At 32.4% G+C, this 17,703-nt stretch overlaps 1 long non-coding RNA gene across 1 annotated transcript; it reads left to right on the top strand.

Moving 5' to 3' along the window:
• The first annotated feature begins 1,060 nt into the window (after positions 1 to 1,060).
• Positions 1,061 to 12,609, top strand: LOC110787358 (uncharacterized). The gene is made up of 5 exons (XR_002533090.2): positions 1,061 to 1,179; positions 1,322 to 1,426; positions 9,906 to 10,071; positions 10,780 to 10,885; positions 12,042 to 12,609. It is a non-coding gene; the product is annotated as an uncharacterized lncRNA (long non-coding RNA).
• Positions 12,610 to 17,703: the final 5,094 nt, after the last annotated feature.

Below are 17,703 nucleotides of genomic sequence, written 5' to 3'. Positions count from 1 at the left end.
TTATTATTTGTGAACATCATCTTTTATAAGTTGAACATGATAAATTATAAACTGAACATAACAAAATCAAAATTAATATTTCACCAATAACTACCACAACCACCACGAACAACAATCCCAACAACAATACCAACAACAACAACAACAACAACAACAACAACAACAACAACAACACCAACACAATACTAAGTTACCAAATGTAGTTCATTCTACAATTCTGAACATCGAACTTTATAAATTAAACATGAACAGTGATAGATCTAAAATCGCAGCATAAAATTGTTGTTCAAAAAAAATGAACACCTACATATATTAATTTGAACATCTACATATATTAATTTGAACATCTCCAACCACGAAATTAATTAAACACGAATATGTAAATTAAAGTCACAATCAAATTTGTTGACGAAACTAACAAATTATTAAACACGAATTCGCTGAAAATGAACCTTGAATAAATGCATATTAAAGATCAATTTACAAAGGAAACTCACGAATTTCATACAAATAAACATAGATTGACATAAAGAGAGGAGAGAGATATTCGACAGATCTGATAAAAAATTCACCGGAATCGATGAGAAATTCGACATATTCGACCAGAAAATCGACAGATCTGACCAAATTTTGACATATCCGACCAAAAATTCGACAGATCTTACCAGAAATTCGACGAATCCGACTAGAAATTCGCCGGAATCGCATGAGTTACCGTCACTGTGGAATCCATCGGAGTCAAATTGGAGGTTTAAAGAGAGATAAATATGTAATTTGATGAGAGAAAATAGTAGTTTGATGAGAGAGAATGTGGAGGTTTTGATGAAAGAGAAAATGGTGAGAGAAAAATAAAATGGGGTTTGATGGGAGAAAAAATGGGGAAAGGTTAGAGGAGAGAGAAAAATGGGTATGTATAATGTAGTGTGTCAGCTCATATGCATCTAGAGATAGATGCATACCTATGCAGCCATTAATTATTAACATCTAACAACTCCTAACCAAACAAGGCCTATATCTTTAGTCTTTTTAGTTTTTACGCGCTAAGTTAGATGTAAAGTAAAATACCGTAGATTGGGGCACATTGACGTTTTTGTCCAACAAAAATGTCTCGCCCGCTTTCTTCTCCAGATATTCCACACAGTGACTTCAATACTTTTGTCTTAGCTCAAGATACGACAGGTCAATTTCTCCAATTTCCTTTTCTAAATTACTATTTCTGTTATGCTTAATTTCTTCAATAATAGTATAATACTATTGATAATACGCTAATTGTAATGATGGTGATTTGTTTAATCATTTTCCGTCAATTGTTTAATTGCAGGTTTCATGTCAAATGCTGATTATGCTGGGCATTGTGAACTTTCCCCCTTTTCTTCTTCCAAAACCCTAATTTTCAATTGGAAAGCCATTGACAATTAAACATAAGGTAAACCAAAGTTAAATTTACAATTTTCGTTGGGAGTTTTGCCGGTCTTTTCTTTACGATTTACAATTTGAAAATTTGGATTTAATATTGTTGAAGCCAATTCATGATATGGAGTTGTTTTTTGTTTTCTAAATTTAACAAGTATGGTACTTCTATAGTTTAATTTATGCATTTTGCAACAAGATAATGGCTGTTTTTCTTGGACGTGTGGGTTTTGTCGGTCGGAATTAGGAAGTTGAGTGTAGTGCTATCCGCCCCAACCCATAATCTACATAAAGAATGGTGAGTCTAGTTTCCGACAATTGATGTAACATAAGGTTCTCAAGGTAACAGTAATTGATAACATCTAGATGCTTTGCCATTTTTAATCTTATGGTGTCTTTTCGCTTTCCTTTTCTTGCTCGTGGATTGAAAATTAAGTATTGGTGTTTATTGGCTATTGCTCAAATATTATTCGTTGATAGCGAGGTTTTTACCCCTTTTTCCATGTTGCATAGATGTATCATCGAGTCAACTCGAGTATTTCCTGGTCCGTTTTGTAGCATAAGTATGAATGTTGAAATGTTGAATAGTATTTTGCATAGCATGATGTTAGACTAGGTTTTGCATAGAACTCTTAATGTGGTAGAATAGTAACTTAGTAAGGTTTGGTGCTTTTTTTATTCAACGCGTGGATGGTGCAGGGGCCTGCACGTAGATCTACGTGCACCTGCACCAAAACGCAAAAACATTAAAAGAAAACGCAAAAAACAAAAAAACCGAAAAAGAACATAAAAAACTAAACAAAAAGAACTAGAGTAAACAAAAAGAACATTAACTAAACCTGAAAAGAACACTAATGTCAAAAAACTAAAGAAAATGTACAAAAATAAAAATAACATATTCTCTCTCCTGATAACTATAAAAAGAACAACTATTTTTCAAAAAGAACATCGTGTGAAAAATGCAATAGAAAAACAAAAAAAAAATACATATTATCGATAATATTATTAAATATTAAAAAACTGTAAAAAAACTAAAAAGAACACAAAATAATTATAAAAAAGAACAACAACTTTTTTACAAAACACAAAGAACAAAATTAGAAGAAAAATAAAATAACAAAAACTAAAAAAAAAAAACCACAATAAAAAAAAAAAAAAAAAAAAGAACAGAACACATGAAAAAAGAACATCATTTTCTTTTTCCTTATCAAACAAAAGAACAGAATGAAAGGGACGAAAAGAACAACAAATCTATGTTCTTTTATTAGTTGTATTTGTTCTTATCAAACCAATTAGTGTTCTAATTAAAAAGAAGAAAACGACGATACTTTGATGCACTTAAAACTAGATCTATATTTTTATTTAAATGTATTTTTGTTTTTATCCCACACATAAGATCTATGTTCTTTTATTAAGTGTTATTTGTTCTATTCAAACGATTTTATGTTCTAATTAAAAAGACAAAACGACGATTTTTTGATGCACTTAAAACTAAATCTATATTTTTTTTAAAAAGTATATTTGTTCTTTTACCACGAATCAGACTATGTTCTTTTTTAAGTGTTATTTGTTCTTTTCAAACCATTATATGTTCTTTTTTAACAATCTATGTACGTTGATATAAAAGAACAAACTATGTTGATGACACAATAAAAATAAAGTTGTGAAAAAAAACACAACAATCCGAAAAGAACATTAGATGAAAAAACAAGGAAACGTACCTTAAACACTTGATCAACATTTATCAGGAGCATCAATATTGAACTAGTGTTTCTCTTAATTCACTCATTTTCAACAAACGAGAAACATTCAGAAGGAATTTTAGAGAGAGAATAAGGAGAAAATGTATTTTTTTACTCTTTCATTTACCATCTCACTCTTTCTCTCTCGAAAAATCTCTCTTATGTTGAGAGAATATAAATCCTCTCCCCTCTCTCTCTCTCTAAAATGTATTTCTAAAATGACTAATGGTTATGACTCATAAGTACAATTATTATATATAGTTGCTGAAAAATAGAAAATGAACAAATAGGAAGTAGAATCAAAGAATTGAAGAACAGAGAAGGAGAAAAGAAAAATTGTTAAAGGAGTGCATAATGAGAACCGTGCACGTGTTTTTATTTTGTTATTTTAACAGAGTATTATGAAAAGAACAAATGAAAAGTCTTAAAGAACAAATATAGAGACTAAAAGAACAAGTCAAGTACTTTGTCCCACAATAACATATGATTCGGAATCATCATTTTCATCATTCTGTTATGAATTATCAAGCACATTATTCATAATATCTGAAAAAATAATAGGTTAATATGTATAAAAACAAGAAAAAGAACGCAATCAAAATAACAAAGGATAAATAAAAAGTAACAAGAAAAATAACACAATAAAATAAAAAGAACAAGTTATGAAATGCAAATAAAATTGAAAATAATAAAAAAGAAGAACACAATAAAATAAAAGAACAAATTATGAAACGCAAATGGTCTATTTTTCTACTATAATGAAACTGTTCTTTTAATACGAGCATAATGTAACTGTTCTTTTCATTCGAGCATATGTTCTTTTAATACGTAAAACTGTTCTTTTCTGGAAAAAATCGTAATTACATAATCAAAATCTTCAAAATCAACGATTTCAACGAAATCAGCGTGTTATTACATAATTTGATTCATTAAAATCATCAAATTCATCAAAACATGATTATTACAAAATCAAAATAGTCAAAATCATCAAAAACACAACTATTACAAAATCAAAATCATCAAAACATGCCATTTGTTATTACAAAATTGAAATTTTACCTCCCAAAATCTGATTATCAGCTGTAGAATTCAGATTTGAAGAAAAGAATCAATTTAATTTGATGTTGAAGTAGAAAAATCAACGAATTTTTGGGGATTTTCATTAATTTCTCTCTCTAAAACCCATTTTAGAAAACCTAGACTTTCTCTCTCCTCTTCACAGTTTGAATTCAAAACATAAAACCCAGAAGAATATATATCGCAAAAATAACAAAAATCAAATAAAAACGCGATAAACATAACTGAAAAGAACATAGCCTTTAATGTTCTTTTGTTCAGGGGTGTTCTTTTGTTCAAGGGCATTGTTCTTTTTTCTGGGAATTTAATGAAAACGCGTGTTTTGTGTTTAATGTTGGTCGTTTTAATCCCGGTGCACCTAGAGCTACGTGCACACGCCTGCACCATCCAAATTGCGTTTTTATTTTCTTAAAGTGACAACTTATTTTGCTTTTAGGTATTAGGATAAAGAAACTGTTGTAAGATAAGCAACTTCGATAGAAAAGGGAAACACATTGATTGGGAAAGAAAAAGTCTAATAGCCGACTTAGCTAAGTACTCCCGTACATAATTGAACGGGGGAGAGAAGTACACCCGTACATAATTGAACGGGGGAGAGAGAATAAAAAAGTAGGGATATTTTTTTCATATGAAGTTGTGTGAAGTAAGGGATCAGCTGTATGGGTTAAATGTTTAAGAAAATCATTATTGATTATTTATATTTTTTTTATTAACTTGGAATTGGAAATGTTGTCTAAGAAAATCATCCACGGTAAACTCTCAATCACACATAAAACGCAATGACAATCATTATTGTTAACCGTAAAATTTTACATTTTATCTAGTAAATTTAGCAACGTTCAAGTTTTTGTGCAAGCTGTAGGTGATGGAAGTATAAGGACTGGATGGGAGATTTTGGAGTGACGACAGTTTTCATAACTTCATGTAGACTTGGTTTAAATGTTATACCAAAGTTGATTTCCCCCCGGTGTTCCTTCACTTCCTTGTTTTTTATTATTTTATTACTTTTTCTTACTTCGTATTTGCTATGCTGTAAATGAAAATGTTTTATGTCCATGACATGTTAAAGATCCTGAATCAAATAGGTACTCGTGTATTAAGTTCGGGGATAGAGAGAGTTTCACTGAGCAAGATTAACTTAATGAAGACCTTTTGCTTGGGGAAACCGTACCTGAAAGTGAAACAGAGTCGTCGTTCATAGCAGTAGAAGAATAAAACGATGTTCAAATATTAAGGATATTAATAGTAATACTCCCATGAATTGAAAGTTGCACCATGAATCTTTACCGTATACTTTGTTCGTGTTCCTTGTTTCTCGCTTTATGCTTCATCAGCAAGTTGTCTGTCTTTGTTTAGAATCCCACTTGTTTTGCTTACTTCTCGAGATTGTCATGGTCAATCAGCACTATTTCAAGTCTTTTGATTCCTCAAAAGATAAAACCCTGACTCGTGGCTTGACTGTGTTAGAAGAAACCTTTAGTGTCTAGTTCCAGTTGTTTGATAGGACTTAAGAGTCACTCGGGTTGATCTGAAACCTTGATCCTAGATCCTAGATAGAGGACATCACCAAAATTGCAAGACTACATCTTACTTGAATTAGGAAGATATTTAAGTTCTCAATATAGAAAACATATGTGATTTGGAAGTTAATGTTATTTAAGAAGTCCCATTCTTGAAGTATGTGTTTAGGAAATATTTAAGGGCTCAATCGACAAACTTGAGGCAGTTTTATATTTTACTCCCTCCGTCCCAAAATTATCTTCCTGCTTTCCTAAACGAGCGTCCCAAAATTATCTTCCTGTTTCTAATTTTGGCTACTAAGGTCCCCACTTTTTCATGTACTATATTAATTAAAATTGAATTGAAAACCCCACCCATGTACTATATTCCACTTTTCCCATGTACTATATTCTCTTTCACATGTACTTTATTCCACTTTTCCATACAACTCAATCATCATTTATACTTTATTCTACTTTTTCATGTACTATATTCCACTTTTCTTAAAATCCGTGTTTTTGGTCAAACAGGAAGATAATTATGGGACGGAGGGAGTACCTTGTAAAATACTTTGTAGTTTATAAAGATGCTTTAGTTCAAAGAACCTTGCTTGCCTTGAGCTAGATGTTTTTCATTAGTCTCTACGATACCTTCTTAGCAGTTTAGTAGTTCTAGCTGCTGCATTTGATTAATAATGCATGCTGTTTAACGCCTTTCCTTAGCAAGTTTATATTTCTTGAAAAAAGCTGGATTATGTTTGTACTCATTGGCTAGAAGCGAAGCATTTATGTATCCATGCATTATTAACCGTTATGATTACTTTGAACTGTCAAATTAAATCTGAACCCCTACTGTGATTTATGGGGGATAGACTTCCATTATATTAATCCATGATTGGTTTATCATGTTTATGTGTAAGATGATTATACTAGGCTTACAATCTTCCACATTTTGTTCTAAATATGACCTGATCCATGATACCTTCTGGGTGCTGGTAGGCCTTCAGACTTCGCAGGCCCAGCAAGTTGACAAAAAACAGCTCGTTGGCTACAAGAATGCTCAAGTAGTCAAGTTTAGTTCAAATTCTAAAAAAGTAGGCATTGGGCCTAAAATTCGCATTCTTCGTGGGCCTATGTTGATTTCCTATAAATGGCTACTGTACTTTAATCTCAAGTTCCTCTCTTCTATTTCTGCATGTCGTATCTAATATAGGTCTATGTTAGTATTCAAGCAAGCTGAGCATAGGATATCCTCGCTTACCAATCGTGTTACATTCTACAAACAAACCAAAGATGTAAATTTGACAAAGCCATGGTAGCATATAAATTATATGATATTTGTAATAATTAAAGTAAAAATAATTCTGTTAAGTAAACCAGGCGGGTGATGAGTTAACCTTGGAAATTACTTGTTTTTTTGAGGCATTAGTTATATCATATTTTAAAGCAGTCAACTGTCCCTTTTGTATCGTGTGGTGCATGTATCATGAAAGAATGGTAGAGCACATGGAGTTTTTTTCATGTTTAATCTTTGAGATTAAAGAACATCACCTCAATAAAGAGACTAGATAGTCGAGAAGGTGGTTATGTAACACTATCCTTCTCTCATTGCTTGAATCAGGATGAGAAAGCACAGGACTAAAAGTGATTCCAAATTTGACCAATAGATAAATTTGTTATGAAGCTGCTATGTTGGTAGGGTCCTTACTGATTGATTCATTAGGGTGTCATTAGAACACTGCCACACTGGCATACTGAATAGTTGGTTTTCAATAGATGATTATGAAGCTAAGACATTTTCTACTTGTTTGTCACATGTACCATCCATAGTTATTAGGAATTTAGGATTTATCTCTAGTTTGCAGAACTGTATGTCCCTAAATGTGGAAATTAAAATACCAGATCATTTATGGCTAGTTTGGTAAGTGGTCATTGATAGTAGGAATGGTATTGATTTCTTGTATCTTTGTAAGGAATGCCATGTGCATTACATGGTAATGAGCCTAAACATATGGTTTTATTCATAAATTTCCATAACCACGCAATACCACCTCTAAATTTCTAAAGTATGGATGATAACGAAATTTATGCAGAGGGTGGTATTTGTTGATGGACTAACATTACCATGGATATTGGCATGTGATTTCTCCACAAAATTACATATAAAATGATTACCTATTACCACCATTTATTATCATTTGCCAAACAGACAGTAAGGATCTTTTTTTCTAGGGCTAGGATCCCGATAAGATAATTTAGCATTAGTGTAGGATTGTTTAGGTCCTTTAGGATATTATAGAATGTTGAATAGGATCATTCAATGTCACAAAGCTTCTTCCTCTTCTGGTTCTTTTTGGCTTGCTTTGCTTTCTGCTATTGGTCCATCCATAATCATAGCATCCCGATAAAACTTTGTTATTCCACCCCTTTGAAACAATCTTGGTATAACTTTGTTCAAAGTTTTCTAGCACGTAGGTTTAGGATTATTCCGATCCTTACAAGTATTATACCAGTCTAAAGTAGGATTTTAATCCCAACAACCTTGATGTATACAGTTTGAGTTTATCTATGAGCTGGTAGACTGATTCTTACCTAAATTGTGTTTAGATGGGGATCGTAGTTACATTAAGAAACAGGCTCATAACACCAGCCATCCTATGTGCTTCTCATTGACTTATCAGTTGGTTTCATTCTGTGATTACTTTTTTGTGAAATAATAATTACGTGCCATAACTGTTGTGCCGTATAAATTTTCTATGTGATATATATTAATTATGGTGTTTGAGAAGATTAAGTTCTTCGTGATGTCAGTAGCCAGTCATATGCTTTTCTTGTTTGAGAGGGCCTGAATTATGGAATCACATCAGTAATCAATTTCTTATTTTTAATGTAGACAGTACATGTTAATGCAGTTAGTGTCTTGGTTTAATCTTGAGTGCCCAGTGTTCTAGCAGACCCACAAGAAAATAAAGGATCTGCATGTCCCAATTTCGCTGCCACTCTTTTCTTTGTTTCCCTGTTGCCTGGTTGCTGTGCTGGTAGTGTCTTTGTCAATGTTATCTTAATTTAGTTGCATGATAACAGTTTTCCCATTAGTATTTTAAACCTACTATTGCTTGTTGCCTTGTTCTCTGTTGGTGCCTATTCTGGTAATGATTTCTCTCATACTTGTTGACAATTTCTATCGTAAAACCGGTTTTATGGTACAACCAAGGCTATATTTTGCTTATTTACTCATTTGAAGTTCCCCAAATGAGCAAAAAAATGATAGAGGTTACAATGTGCAACCGGTTGTCTTTTATTTCGGTTCTAAGTAACTTGTGGCTCTCAATATAGATGGTACACATTGAACCACCTAGCATGTCCAAAGTTGTCAGTTGCTTCTACCTTTTTATCTAACTATCTATTTTTTTAGCTAGGTTTTGACAAGTTTAGCCAATCTGTTATTTAGTAAATCTAGCAAAAATGGAATTTAGATACAGAAAAGTTAAAAGAAGAGAAGTATACTTTCCTTAAAAAAAAGAAGAAGAGAAGCATACTTGCAGCTGCCTTCCAAAAAAACCTGTGGAAAACGACAAACTGGTGAATGGTATCACTCAAGGTCTCATAATCGCTTGATATGGACGTGATAAGTTTTAGTTTTCCCCTAATGATAGCTGTATATTGACTAAGTGTTGTTCAAGTAGCAGTTAGATTACTTCAGTTCTGAACTTGTGATGGACACCCTGATGATAGAATTCCGAGTCTTTATCATTTGTGTTAACTAATATGGTCCATGTTTTTCATGGGTGCTACTGAAAGTAACATTTAACTCACTGTAATGTCAAAGTCCAAGTGGCTTATATCCGGTATACCTGGAAATCAGAACACTGTTTAACAGGAATTTATAACCTACACCAAAAGATTGTAGAATTTGCTCACCATCAACAGCAGCATTAGTTGCTCACGAACTGATGCAGTAGACCTTTCAAGGTGTTAGAACTACTAATCAAATAGCATGTTCCTAATTCTAGGAGTAGTTAACAAACCTTTTCCTTCATGATTTATCGGGAATGAAAATCAGTGGCTGACTGACTTTTGATTATTATTATTGAAATAAAGAAACAGTTAATTTTGTCTTGATAACATTTTATATCATAATCAAAGCTTCTAATTGACTGAGCTTTTCCATATCCAGGTATTTGTGACCCTTGGATAAATGGCTATTTCTTTTCAGCAGCCAAAGGTGAAATTGGCAACTGCCATGGTGGGAGGTCAAACAAAGTTAGTTTTACATTTTGGCCTATGACATCAAATCCTTGAGCCATCTTACCCGTTTGGGCTCACAAGAGTCACAACCTAAAGTAATGATCTTTAATTGTTGCTTAATCGATCAATATAAAAGTGGATGTTATCTCTTGTTGTCTTGAACCCTCAAGCTTATTAGCTATTTCTGTTAAATCAGCTTGTACGGGAGATCAGCTAGTGTTTCTTTGTCAGAGTACCTATTAGTCCTAGTTTGCAAGGGTACTAATACGGACAGTTGTACAGGGTGTGACACAGAGTTGAAAATGACAATATACAAAGTTAGAAATTCAAAGATATTTGTATGAGATGTGTCAATGATTGTTTGTGGATGTAGGACATGCCTCTTTCTTTGTATTTTTGACTTTTTGTGCTACCCTAGATTATGATAGATGAAACAAAAGCTCTCTCATGTTATTCCTGAAGGTGAAGAGTGTCTAAGTCATTTTATCTCTTGTTGAAGCTCAAACACATATGTATCTGAGAGTGAGCATGAATGGTAGTTGCTATGTGTAAGTCATTAATTTGAGACTTATGTTTTGTAATGTGGGCTTTACACTAGTGCCCGGATATGTGATTTCATATCGTTGTCCATGTTTGATTTGGATTGCATAATGGTCAATTTCATGTGTTTCGGCTGTGTAAACTGTAAAGTATCTTGTGCTTGATAGTTGTGTTTGTGTGTGTCTTTAGACTGTGGACTGTGGAGGACGGATATTTGTAATTTTATTGTTATGACTGACAGACGTGAATATCTGTTTCTGCAGACTAGGTGATACATCATGTAAACTGGGGCTCTTTTTGAATCTCATGGAATAAAATCATTCTTCAGTATCATGGTTTCTTACAATGATTTCTCTGCGAGTTTACATGGTACGTATCCGTTCATCTATTTCTTTCCATTCTTGGTAGCTCACAGATGTAATTTTTATGTAAGTAAAGTTGTTTAGAGTGCCTAATTAGTGCTTTTCCTTGCAATTCATGTGAGAACCCGGTAGAATCTTAAAATTTTCTGTGGTTGGTCTCTCATTATTGGATTATTGATGCAAATGGTGAATGTAGTGGACAAGATAATGGCGGGGTCATGAAATATAAAAACAAAGAGAGTGTACCTTTACACTATTGGCAGTTCATTTTTATAGAATATGACCTGACCCTTTCTAATTCGAAGCCATTATTACCGCTTAAACTGTGCTGATGTGTGCTACAGCTATTGGCATTGTTACTTATGACAATATGCCAAAGAACTTTCTTTACGTTTTAGGAACATGAGCATCCCCTGCCTCTTCTAGTCTTTCGTAAAAAGATTTCACGATGTGTCGTGTAGCGCACTGATTGTTTGGCACTTGTGTTGTATTCCTTGGTCTGAAAACTCTTGGTCATGCTTTATCGACGGTCTTGTGGAAGCCTGCCTAATACTCCGTAACTAACTATATATTAAGTAGTTTTAACGAATAGAAGCAGTTGATTATTTAGGTGGAATTGTCATAATATCGGATTTTGTTTATCCAGATAAACATGTCAAATGAAAGTAGTTGAGTATTTGGATGGAACTATCACTAGATTTCTTTGCTGAATAGATATACAAATTCAGAATATAATACTATGAGTACTCTGTATTTGACAATGCAAGAGTATCTTCTTATCCACCTCAATATCCATATTCTAAAAACAGGACAGTCAATATCGGTTAATTTATTTGTAACCTCTCTTATTTTTATATTTATTTATTTATGTGATTACTCTGACCTTGGTGGAGCGTGCAAAATGCTTCCACGAACTCTTAAAGCGCCTGCGCAAGAAACTTGTCTGCGCGCTTAATTTCTCAATAACTTCGATTTAGATCCATTGAGTAAAATATTCTCACTTCTTGCAAGAAAATGTGTTTGTTTCCTGAAATAGGCAATAGTTGCAACTGATCATATTATAATTTCTTGATGACTTGGATTAAACCCAAACATGAGATTTGAGGGATAAAAAATCCTAGTTGCATATAGCAGAAAATGTGATTGTTTCCTGAATTATGCAGAAAATGCAACTGTAACAGATCCCATTACCTGGAGAAAAATTTGATCAGCCAATCATGCCGGGTGCTCATGGTCTTGCGACACAGGTATCGCCTTTTTGGTAAGTCATGCTGCAATAATTAGATGGATTAGGACCACTTAGTCATTAATTATTTTTTCTTAAACTAACCTTGTGGTTGTGGATTATGTTGTGGACCTTGGAATAAAGGGTTTAACTCAAGGAGTAAGATAAAGATATGGCATTCCATCCATCTGAAGAATTACAGTATTACCCTTTCGCTTTCTTTCGCCTCCTAATGAAAAGTCGAGGGAATATCCCAATTGCAGAATTGGAATTTTATGATAGGAGAAGTACAGTGGTTTAAGATGACAAAGAAAGAGAGAAGTATTACCCTTGCCTTTCTTCCTCACCCTGGTGGAAACTGGAAAGTAGTCGGATACTGATGGTTTGACGAAAAAGAAGCTTTAATGGGTTTTTTTTTTAAAGCAGGAGTTTTTGACGATTACATTTATTTACAACTTCATAAATAAACGATTTGATTTTTATTGATATCTTTGGCATTTTAAGGGGTTTTTTTTTTTTTTTTTGTTAGCACCCGATTTACCTTTAAAGCTAATCCAGATTCGGGGCGAGTTCTGGGTGGATGGGTTCCAGTCCCCTCCCAATTGTTGTTGCGAGGGATCGAACACATGGTCCTCCTTACCAAGTTCAGCCTCAATCACCACTGAACACTGAATCAACAGGCAATTGGTGGCATTTTAAGGTTGTGAATGTATGTTTTTGATTTAAAAAGGTTGTAATTGCTAAAGCCGATGATATAAATGGTTGTAAGTAGTAAGTGACAAATTTTCCTTATTTTTTCATTCCTTAAATTTTCATAAAAATGTTGTGTTATCTTTTTACTTTGCCCTGATATTTTGTTAGCTCTTTGGTTGAAGAAGGGTCAAATAATCCATGTCAAAGTTTTTTGAATGGCATAAAGATCAATTCTTTAATTAGCATTATCTAGTTCCATCTTCATAGGCTGCTTTCTTTACGTTGTTTCTCCTTTTTTAAAAATATAATTCAACCAATAAATAAGTAGATTGATCATGTTTATATTTTAAATCGCCTCTTAGTGACGACTGATGAGCTATGTTCTAAATTTAGAAATTAGTCCTTTATTTGGTTGGCTAAAGTGCATGGAAATAGAAACATTGTGACTGTAAAAGGTGCCGGAGTTGTTTGGTTGATTGGAAATTAGGCAGGGTTTTAGAAAAATAGGGTTAGATTATCTAATGGAAAATACTTTCGAAAATAGAACATAAATATCATAATGTGTTCCCTTTTCTAAAAATATAAAAGGTTTTTCCATATTATACTCTTGTGTTTATTTGATTTTTACGTTGTACTCATGCATTTAAAATCTTTCACATTTATCCTTGTATTTCTTTGATTCTACGTTGTACCCATACATTTAAAATCTTCCACATTATACCACTGTACTTGTAAAATATAGTCAACATTATCCTTATTGTTAATCCAATGTTTAAAAATTCCGGTATATAACAAATTAATTTTTTTTCTATATTATAATCAACTTTATGTTCGTTGTTAATCATTAACTTTTGACTACAAGAGTACAATGTGTAAAATTTAAAACCTTCGGGTACAACGTAGAAATCAATGAACTATAGGGGTATAATGTAAAATAAGTAAATAACCCAATATAAAAATATATTTAACGCGAGAGAAAGGGGAAGTCTTTTTGATTGAAAAATATTACGGAGAATATTTACATAAATCGGTCTTTGCAACGTACTTATGATTTATGATTTTTTTGGTAATTGTCGTTTCTAACGTCTAATTCTCCTATACCGACAAGTCTTGAATACATGAGGAACATTGTGAAACCCCGATCCCGGAAATTTGAGTCAACCAAAATCCAATTTAACCTTTTAGGAATAAAGTAAATCGGCTAATTAAAATTTGCCCCGAATTAGACCCTCTAAAATTAATGTGAGTATCTCAAAAATCTCCACTATAGCATTTTAGTGTCAAAATGTACATTATACAAAGTAAAATAATTTGGCCAATTTAAATCAACCCAACCCAACCCAACTAGCTTGACATGTCCAAGCACAACTTGGACTTTTTAAAACTTCATTTGCCAATTTGGGACAATAAAGATTACCCCCTCGAGTATAGAAATTCTTCTTTAAGCGACAATGACTTGTTCTAAACAAAACATATGTGAAAAATGACTACCTAATATACCTATTGTGATCTCTAACAATACTCATTAATTTGAAGTGGATAGATAAAAAGGAACCAAAATCACTAACAAAGCCCCTAATTAGATTACATCCTAAACCGAATTGATTGATCGACAACATATACGAGATTAGGAAAGGTAGCTTGATTTGGTTATATACTCACAAACTCATAAATGACCACTAACCTTTCTAATTACAAGCTTTGTTAGCTATGGTTACGAAAGTTATACTCCATTCGTTCCTACTGCGTATTTATTAATACACCGTATTTGAATATTGATAATTTTTTAGAGAGTTTTTTCGTGAAATATTCTTATTGTTTGAATAAATGTATAAGGTACGCTTATATAATTTTAAAAATGCAACCTATTTCCATATGCTCATAAATCTAGGAACTATGTTGTTCAAAAGATTGATATACGAAGTATCACAAACCACTGACCTCTTGATCAAAATCAAGGTCGGGGTCTAGCCCTAATTAATAAGATCGATAGCCAAGAGAAAATTATTTATGGCTAAAATCCCCTGACTATAACCGTCCAGTGTTGTAAAAGATCAATATATTCCCTCAATTTATGTATTTGTCCTATTTGAAATCGATGCAGTATAAAATGTATCATAAAGTAAATCGAGTTAGTATAAAATAATAATTGTTTAAAGAGAATTAACGAGTGGTATGAAATTGGTGTTATGAAAGTTGGGTTTGGTCCATGCTCTAAAACCTCATATAATGGACTTATGTTACTATACAACAGTATTACACTAAACACTAATTACTAATTAGTGGACGATAATGTATTTAATGTTTCCTACGTCATGCTCACTTAGAGCTAAAGGTGTTGGTTAATTTATGCTCCCCCACACACACTTAATTCAGCTAATTCCCCACCACATGCCTAGCTTTTCACTAGAACTTGCGACATTATAACTTAGATTATTTCGTTAGCTTTGAATTATAGATATTTTCGATTAATGAGGTCTTGATCTAATGGTTAAGATTGAGGTTTGTGTGTAATAAAGGTTATGAGTTTGAATTTTCATGTTAATTTGTAAATTGTGTTACCCAGGTAGAAAAACAATATATGTCTATTGTTAAGAAAAAAAAATTTGTATACTAATAAGAACTTACTACTTATACTAATGAACTCTTATAATATATTACAAATTATTATTTAAGTAATTACATGCTCGAGAGTCGAGAGTATGTGTTCTTCTCACTTAAATTTCAATTATACGTAGTATAAACTTAAATGAACCAACACCTATATAAATTAGCCAAGGTACTTATACAGGTCGAACTTTGAGCTACTTCCAAACATTTTACAGTTGATTGAGCTCAATATTATGACTTCTAGTCATAAGGTAAGTTTTCCTACCAACTCCACCAACTTAGGTTGATTATCATAAGCTGGATTTAACATAAGTAATTTAATAACTTTAGTTTCTTGCATACACCAATAAAATACTAGAAGGACAACCTTAAAAAGGAATAACTAAATTGAAGTGATGAAGAGCATTATTAAAGCTATATTAAAACCATGATACTCTTTCCCTCAAAAAAAAAAAAAAAAAAAAAAAACATGATACTCTTCACAAAAGAATCTTTGAAGCTTTTGACCTATAATTATAAGGTATGCAAAATATTGTAATTTAATAATAATTGTATAACCTCATAGATCTTCGCTTAAACTACTAATATATTACAAAATGTGAAGTGATTAATTAGAAGTTAGAATCCATTTGCATAGTGGTGATCTTAATATTCTTATAAATTATAAAATTTGTTAAAAGGTGATCAAATCTACAACTAATTTGCACTACTCGTAATTAAATTGTTAATTTAATCAAAGATTCCAGTGAAGATTCTTTAATTGGCAGGGGAAAAACTAGTGTATATTCTTTTTTAGCTTAAATATTTGCTAGAATCTTCACACATGTTTTGCAGCCACCCAAAGAATCTCCACTTCCCAACCATTTTCACGAATTGTGAGTTTAATTAGCTGCGTCGCGTTCGCAAATTTATCGTATGGAGGAGAGGAAAATATTACTCCGTAAGTCCGTATTAATCTTGACATTCGGCATGCAAATTATACAAATATAGAATACAACTAGATTATACTCTGTATATAGTATTCTATAAACAGATATGGAAAAACCCAAAAATAAGCTCAAACAAATTACAAACTTTTCTATAAGACGGTATTATACAAAAGACCACATTGGTGTCATATAGGTGTCATATAAGTTAAGCAATGGAACCAATTAGTTAAGCATTGAAACCGATTAGTTAAGCAAGAGAATTAATTAGTTAAGCAATTGAATCAATTAATTAAGAAATGTAACCAATTAGTTAAGAAATGGAACCAATTAGTTAAGCAACCAAATTGGTCTTTCCGGTAAGGCGGTCTTACACAAAAGTTGCCGCAAACAAATAGCACTAACTCGTAATAAGACTCTGGTGCTGAGTTGTTCAAAGGAGATTTAAACCAATTCAAAACGTATTCTAACAAATTATGTATGCGCCTTGGCTACATATTTCAAGGTAGTATTTATAATGATGGATAAAAGTCATACGGAGTATACAACACCTTGGAAGGACATGTAATTAATGCAGCATACAGAGAATAGATTGACAACAGGTTCAAATGACTCAAAATCTAGCTATAGAAGTGATTTTGACTTCCTTATCTTTTCTAATTTTCCTTAATTTTTTTTAAGCACATGTCAAAAAACAAAGGAAAAAAAGAAAGAAAAAAAAAACTCATATAATCTTAACACTTATAAAGCTTCATACTTGCATTACTATTCACACAATAGTGATATTACATATATGCCCCCAATTTTAGTGTATTTTCGTTTTTTGTCTTATTCTTAATAATAGTGTGCATCCATTTTTACCTTACTCCTCTCCTTGACATGTGTTCATCAACTATGGACTTTTATCCTCACAGGGGTTCGAGCTCTAAGTCATGCATTTTTGCTTTTCTATAATTTTTTTACAAGTATTCTTTGTGGAATTATTGAGAAAAAATAAACTTTTCTTTTTAGGGAATTTATAAAAATTACGGAGTATATATTTTAAAACCGTTTTTATTTTCTTTATTATTTTTACTTATATTATTTACGATTTAATTACAAAAACGAATTAAATTGTTCGTCCCCCGTCAAGATTTCCTGGCTTCGTCCCTGCCCGTCGCAAAACCCTTTTGCGGGGCTAACAACCAAACAAAGACGGGAACAACCATCGCAAATGTCTTTTACAACGGGTTAACGACGAAATTTTTCATCAATGACGGCCCCCTTTTATGACGGGTTCACGACAAGAAATCCCGTCATTAATCAACGATTATTGACCTTTAGTGACGGAATTTCTCGTCGTTAATGGTACAATTTCTTGTAGTGATAATT

This window comes from Spinacia oleracea, chromosome 3, assembly GCF_020520425.1.
Source record: "Spinacia oleracea cultivar Varoflay chromosome 3, BTI_SOV_V1, whole genome shotgun sequence".
NCBI classification, from domain to species: domain Eukaryota; kingdom Viridiplantae; phylum Streptophyta; class Magnoliopsida; order Caryophyllales; family Amaranthaceae; genus Spinacia; species Spinacia oleracea.
The sequence above is the reverse complement of the archived record's forward strand: the minus strand, read 5'-3'. Positions and strand labels throughout refer to the sequence as shown.